We start from the raw sequence: 7,845 nt of genomic DNA, 5'->3' as shown, positions 1-7,845 counted from the left end.
GTAACAAAATAAACAACAAAGAAAAGTGTGTGCAATTTCAAATGCAATACTATGGTACTGCACACACACAAAATTCTCCAGCAACACAAAGGTGCAAAATGTTATGATTTAACAAATAATTCAAAATAGTTGTTACAAAGATTTGATGAGCTTACAAGAAAATGGGAATATGCTTCAATTTAGGAATAAAATTATTAAACAGAAGATGTTTTTTTACAAAGGAGTTTGAAATTTTTAGAAAGTCCCACACAATTTCTGGAGCTGACAAATTCAATGAGTAAGATGAAGAAGTGCATTAGACAGCTTAGGGAACAGGGCAGATGAGATGGAAGAAAGAATTACTGACCTGAAAGATAGAAATTTAGAAATGACTCAGGAGAACTAAGATTTTAAAAATGAAGAAACCCTACAAGAACTATCATATATGATGAGAAAAACAAATGTAAGAATAACTGGTCCACCAAGAGGAGTAGAAAGGGAAAAGGGAGCAGAGAGTATATTTAGAGAAATAGTAACAGAATTTCTCAAACCTGGGGAAGGAACTGGGCAAGTCCAAAAAGCTAACAGAACACTCTATTATCTCAATGCAATAAGATGCTCTCCTAGACATTATATTGAACCTGTTAAGTCTTAAAGGCAGCCAGGGAAAAATGAAGGTAACCTACAAAGGAACCTCCATTACCCTATCAGATTTCACAGCACACATCGTACAGACCAGGAGGGTATAGAATAACCTATTCGAAATGCTGAAAAATAAAAGCTGCTCGCCCAGAACACTTTATCTGGCAGATATGCTTCAGATATGAAGGAGAAATAAAGGCTTTCCCTGACAAAAACTGAGAGAGTTTAGCACCATTACACCTGTCTTTCAAGAAATGCTGGAAGGAATTCTCCAAGCTGAGATGGAAAGACGCTAATTAGCGACATAAAAGCAAATGAAATTGCACTATACTCTAGTCAAAGGTGAAAAAACAGAATTGGAAAACTGTATTAGAATGATAGGTTAACCACTTAATTACAAAGGCTTAAAAAAAGCAATAAAAAAACTACAACCACTAGAATTCCTCAAAGAATATACAGCAAAAAAGGTAAACTGACATCAAAAATATAAAGGGAGGAGTAAAAAGGTGGAAACTTTATATGGAAATATGGTGCTATCAGCATAAAAAGGACTCCTTGGATGTTTTATGTAAGCCACAAGGTAACCACAAAGCAAAAATCTAGAATAGAGTCACAAAACAAAACAAAACAAAAAAAAAGGGAAACTGAACAAATCACCATGGAAAGCCACCATGTTATGAAGGTAAAAAGAAAGGGAAAAAGGAACAGGAGATACCAAACAACCAGAAGGCTAAATAGAAGATGGCAGTAGTAAGTCCTTAAGATCAATAATCGCTCAGTAGAAATGGACTGAATCCATCAATCAAAGGCACACTAGCTTGATTAAAAACAAGACCGAACCATATGCTGCCTATAGGAAGCTCATTTCAACTTAAAAAACATTTTTTTTAAATGTTTATTTAATTTTGAAAGAGACAGCATGAGTGGGGAGGAAGACACAGAGCCTGACGCAGGGCTCAAACCCACATACTGTGAGATCATGACCTGAGCTGAAGTTGGATGCTCAACTGACTGAGCCACCCAGGTGCCCTGCTCATTTCAACTTTATAGATACACAGAGGCTCAGAGGGAAAGGATGGAAGAGGATATTCCATGCAAATGGAAACCAAATGAAAGCAGGAATAGCTAGCTATACTTAGACCAGACAAAACAGATATGTAGCCTACAAACAATAAAAAGAGACAGAGAAGATCATTTTATGATGATAAAAGGGTTAATACATCAGGAAGATCTCACAATAGTAACTATATACACACCCAACACTGGGTCACCACAATCTATTAAGCAAATACTAACAGATGTAAAGGGAGAAATAGACAACCATACTAGAGGACTTTGGTACCCCACTGTCAGCAATAAACCATCCAGACAGAAAATTGACAAGGAAAGAAAACAACTATACTCTTAAACAAAAATAACAGATGTATACAGAACATTCTATCCAACAGGGGCAGAACACGTATTCCTTTTGAGTGCACATGGAATGTTTTCCACATAACGGGGCACAAAACAAGTCTCAGCAAATTTAAGAAGACTGAAACCACTTAAATTATCTTTTCTGACCACTATGGTATGAAACTAGCAATCGACAAAAGGAGACTGGAAGGAAGATTTACAAATATGTGAAACTAACAACATGCTCTGAACAACCCAATTGGCCAAAGAAGAAATCAAAAGGGAAATAAAAATTACCTTGGAACAAGGGAAAATGGAAATACAGCATATCAAATCTCATGGGATGTAATAAAAGCAGATCTGAGAGGAAAGTTTATAGCAATAAATACATATGTGACGGAATCAGAAAAATCACAAATAAACTTTTCCCCCAAAGAACTCGGAAAAACGAACTCAAAGTTATCAGAAGGAAGGAAATCATAAATATCAGAGTGTAAATAAATAAAACGGAGACCAGAAAAACAACAGAAAGGATCAACAAAACTAAAAGCTGGTTCTTTGAAAAGGTAAACAAAACTGACAGACCTTTAGCCAGAATAAGAAAAAAAAAAAAAAGATTCAAATAAGAAATGAAAAAGGACACATTACAACTGTACTACACATAGGACCAGAAGAGACTACAATGAACAACTGTTATGTCAATTACCCTAGAAGAAATGGATAAATTTCAAGAAACACACAACCCACCACCCCTGAGTCAGAAAGAAATAGACTATCTTAAAAGATGAATAATGGGCAAAGAGATTGAATCAGTAACCAAAACTTAACATAGAAAACTCCAGGACCAGATGGTTTCACAGGCAAGTTCTACCAAACCTTCAAAGAATAATTAACAGCAATCTTTTTCAAACTCTTGCAAACAATTGAGGAGGCAGAGATACTTCCAGACTCATTCAACAAGGCCAGATACCGAAGTGAGATAAGGACACCACAAGAAAACTGAACATCGGTATCCCTGATGAATATAAATGCAAACATTCTCAACAAAATATTAGCAAACTGAATTCAAGAACACATAAAAAGAGTTATACACCACGACGAAGTGCGATTTATCTCTGATGCAATACACACCAATCACTACGCGTGGTTTATCACATTAACACAATGAAAGATAAAAATCACGTGATCATCTTAATAGATGCAGAAAAACCATTTGACAAAATACAACATGCTTTCATGATAAAAACCCTTGGTACATGGGATATAGAAGGAACATACTAAGGGCTATACACATCAAACCTATAGATAACACACTCAACACAGAAAGAAAAATAATGAAAGCTTTTCCTCTCAGATCAGAAACAAGACTAGAATCTCTACTCTCAACACTCTTTTATTTTTAAAAATTTTTAAAAACATTTTTACTTATTTTTGAGAGGCAGAGACAGAGCACAAGCAGGGGAGGGGCAGAGAGAGAGGGAAACACAGAATCTGAAGCGGGCTCCAGGCTCTGAGCGGTCAGCACAGAGCCGGAGGCAAGGCTCGAACCCACCAACTGTGAGATCATGACCTGAGCCGAAGTCAGACACTTAACTGAGCCACCCAGGCGCCCCTAGAATGTCTACTCTCAACACTGTTTTCTAATGCAGTACTGGAAGTCCTAGCAATTAGGCTAGAAAAAGAACTAAAATCCATCCAAATTGAGAAGAAAGAAGTAAAACTGTCACTATTTTTATTTTTTTTTTATTTTTTGTTATTTATTTTGGAGAGAGACAGAGCGTGAGTGGAGGAGGGGCGGAGGGGGAGACACAGAACCTGAAACAGGCTCCAGGCTCTGAGCCGTCAGCACAGAGCCCAACGTGGGGCTCAAACTCAAGATGGCGAGATCATGACCTGGGCCGAAGTCGGACCCTTAACCGACTGAGCCACCCAGTCACTATTTTTAAATGATATGATTCTGTATATTGAAAATCCCAAGACTCAACCAAAAAACTGTTGGAGCTAATCAATTATTTCAATAACGTTGCAGAATACAAAACTAACATACCAAAATCAGTTTCATTTCTATACACTATGTGTGAAACATCTGGACAAAAAAATAAACCTCCTGAGAGAATTTTGGGAAGGTGGCAGAGTGGGAGGATCCTGAGCTCACCCTGTCCCACGGACACACTGAAACAACAGCTACATCTATATGACCAATTCTGAAAATGACCTAAGACTGACAGAACAGACCTTCCACAGCTAATCATAAACAAGTGCAGGGGGTGGAGACATGGCTGGGAACCAGCCTCCTGGTGTAACTAGACACAAACAGGAGGGACATCACAAGCATGGAGAAGAGGATCCCACACCAGGCACCCCTGGCACTGGGGACCCAGAATGGGGAAGAGGAGTCCTTATGACCTCTGATTTTGGAAACCAATGGGCCTTCCTCCCAGGAGCTTTAAAATTCAGGAGACAGGTGACAGGAAACAGTCACAGCCCTTAAAGTGCCAATACACTAAATAACTCGGCTAGAGACACAGCACAAAACCAGCAGTCTGAAAAGCCCCTGGGGTTTACACGAAGGAGATAAACTGACTAAATTTAGAAGGTGTGTTGAAGAGGCAGGGATCTGCAGGAAGGAGAGTTCTCCAGGGACAAAAGTGCTGGTGGCCACCATTTCTCTTCTTCTTCAGCTTAGATAGCTGATACTTGCAGGAGCCAGCGCTAAACTCTCCAACCTACTTTGCCAGCATTGCACGCCCCACCCTGGCGTTCTCCTGCAGACCTGCCCAAATGCAACTGCCTGCCTCACAGGAGTCACTCCAGAGTGACTCCTGCCCTGAGGCACGGTGGAAATAAGCCCACACACCAACGTGCCCACAGTTCCTGCAGCTGAGCCTCTTAGCTGACTGTGGACGGAGCAAGCCCTACAGCTGTGGCAGAGGCTAAGTCCAGACAGCTGGACCGACTGCCGGCCCTGTCCACTAATGAAACCCATTGCTGCTGCAGACGCCTGTCAACAGTGGGGGAGTAAACTCCCCGGATGCCCCCAGCAGGCAAAGCAGGTAAGTGCAACTGGCGGGGCTGAGGGCGATCACAGCTTAGCCCCAACAAGAAGGCACACAACGCCCACAAAGACGTATCCTCTTTGGTTCTGGTGACCAGGGGTGTCTGCACTACAGGGCACCACAGGACCGCTTCTACACAAGGCCACTATTTTCAAGCCAGGAGATATTGCTGACTGACCAATACATAAAAAAAAACAGCTAGGCAAAATGAGGAGACAGGGGAATACATACCGAAGAGTAAGACAAACCACAGAAGAAGAGCTAAATGAAATACACATAATATGCTTTATAAAAAAATCAAAATAATGGTCATAAAGATGCTCATTGGACCTGACAAAAGGCATCTGTGACATCGTCAAGTATAATAGCATTCACATTACAGACTGCCAGAAGGAGAAGAGAGAGAGTGAAGGCAGAAAACTCATTTGAAGAAACAACAGCTGAAAACTTCCCCGCTCTGGGGAAGGAAACAAACATCTAGGTCCAGGAAGCAAAAGAGAGTCCCTAACAAGGTGAACCCCAATACGCAGCCAAGAATACTTTACCAGCAAGGATGTCATTCAGAATAAGAGAGATAAAGAGTTTCTCAGACAAAGAAAAACTAAAGGAGTTCATGACTACTAAACCAGCCCTGCAAGAAATATTAAGGGGGACTCTGTGAGTGGGGGAAAAAACCCAAAAGGAACAAAGACTAGAAAAGAGAACATTACCAGAAACACCGACTTTATAGGTAACACAATGGCACTAACCTCGTATCTTTCAATAATCACCCTGAATGTAAATGGACTAAATGCTCCAATCAAAAGACAAGACATAGGGTATCAGAATGGATAACAAAACAAGACCCATCTATATGCTATCTACAGGAGACTCATTTTAGACCTGAAGACATAGGCAGATTGAAAGTGAAGGGATGGAGAACCATCTATCATGCTAATGGATGCCAAAAGAAAGTTGGAGCAGCCATACTTATGTTAGACAAACTAGATTCTAAACCAAAGACTGAAACAAGAGATAAAGAAGGGCACTGCGTCATAATTAAAGAGTCTATCCATCAAGATCTAACAATCGTAAATATTTATGCCCCCAACTTGAAAGCATCCAAATATATAAATCAATCACAAACATAAAGAAACTCATTGACAATAATACCGTAGTATTACAGACACTCATACAGTACTAACACAGAACGTTAACAACACACTCACAGAAATGGACAGATCATCTAAGCAGAAAGTCAACAAGGAAACAATGGCTTTGAATGACACACTGGACCAGATGGGGACTTAACAGATATATTCAGAACAATGCATCCTAAAGCATCAGAATACACATTCTTTTTGAGTGCACATGGAGCATTCTCCAGAACAGATCACATACTGGGTCACAAATCAGCCCTCAACAAGTACAAAAAGACTGAGATTATATCATGCTTATTTTCAGATCACAACGCTATGAAACTTGAAGTGAACTCCAAGGGAAGATTTGGAAAGACCACAAATACTTGGAGATTAAAGAACATCCTAATAACCAGGAAATTAATGAGGAAATAAAAAAGTGCATGGAAGCAAATGAAAATGAAAACTTAATAGTCCAAAACCTCTGGGACACAGCAAAGGCAGTCCTAAGAGGGAAGTATATTGCAACACAGGCCTACCTCAAAAAGCAAGGAAGGTCTCAAATATACAACCTAACCTTACACCTAAAGGAGCTAGAAAAGGAACAGCAAATAAAGCCTAAAGCCAGCAGAAGAAGGGAAATAACAGAGATTAGAGCAGAAATAAATGATACAGAAACAAACAAAAAAACCCCAGTGGAACAGATCAACAAAACTATGAGCTGGTTCTTTGAAAGGATAAAATTGATAAGCCCCTAGCTAGACCTATCCAAAGGAAAAGAGAAAGGACCCAAATAAAATCATGAATGAAAGAAGAGAGATCACAACCAACACCACAGAAATACAGGCAATTATAAGAGAATATTATGAAAAATTATATGCCAACAAACTGTGCAATCTTGAAGAAATGGATAAATTCCAAACTATGAAACTGAAACAGGAAGAAACAGAAAATTTGGACAGACCCATAACCAACAAAGAAATTCAAACAGTAATCAAAAATCTCCCAACAAACAAAAGTCCAGGACCAGATGGCTTCCAGGAGAATTCTACCAGACATTTAAATAAGAGTTAACACCTATTCTTCTCAAACTGTCCCACAAAACAAAAATGGAAGGAAAACTTCCAAACTCATTCTATGAGGTCAGCATCACCTTGATTCCAAAACCAAAGACCCCACTAAAAAGGAGAATTACAGGCCAATATCCCCGATGAACACGGATACAAACATTCTCATTAAGATACTATGAAATCGAATTCAACAGTACATTAAAAGAATTATTCACCACAATCAAGTAGGATTTATTCGTGGGCTGCAGGGTTGGTTCCATATTTGAAAATCAATTAATGTGATACACCACATTAATAAGTGAAAGGATTAAAAACCATATGATCCTCGCAATAGATGCAGAAAAAGCAACTGACAAAATACAGTATCCATTCTTGACAAAAACCCTAACAAAGCAGGGATAGATAGAACATACCCCAACACCTAAAAGGCCATATATGAAAGACTCACAGTTAATATCATCCTCAATAAGGAAAAACAGAGAGCCTTTCCCCCATGGTCAAGAACAAGACAAGGATGTCCACTCTTACCATTACTATTTAACATAGTATTGGAAGTCTTAGCCTCAGCAGTCACATAACAAAAAT

The 7,845-nt window shown here is 39.3% G+C and overlaps 1 long non-coding RNA gene across 3 annotated transcripts in view; it reads right to left on the bottom strand.

Moving 5' to 3' along the window:
* The window catches only part of LOC122221860, a 33,498-nt gene that overhangs the window by 9,118 nt on the left and 16,535 nt on the right, over positions 1 to 7,845 (bottom strand). The gene's annotated exons all lie outside the window — the stretch shown is intronic.

Source organism: Panthera leo, chromosome B3 (genome assembly GCF_018350215.1).
Source record: "Panthera leo isolate Ple1 chromosome B3, P.leo_Ple1_pat1.1, whole genome shotgun sequence".
Taxonomy (NCBI): Eukaryota; Metazoa; Chordata; class Mammalia; order Carnivora; family Felidae; genus Panthera; species Panthera leo.
The sequence above is the reverse complement of the archived record's forward strand: the minus strand, read 5'-3'. Positions and strand labels throughout refer to the sequence as shown.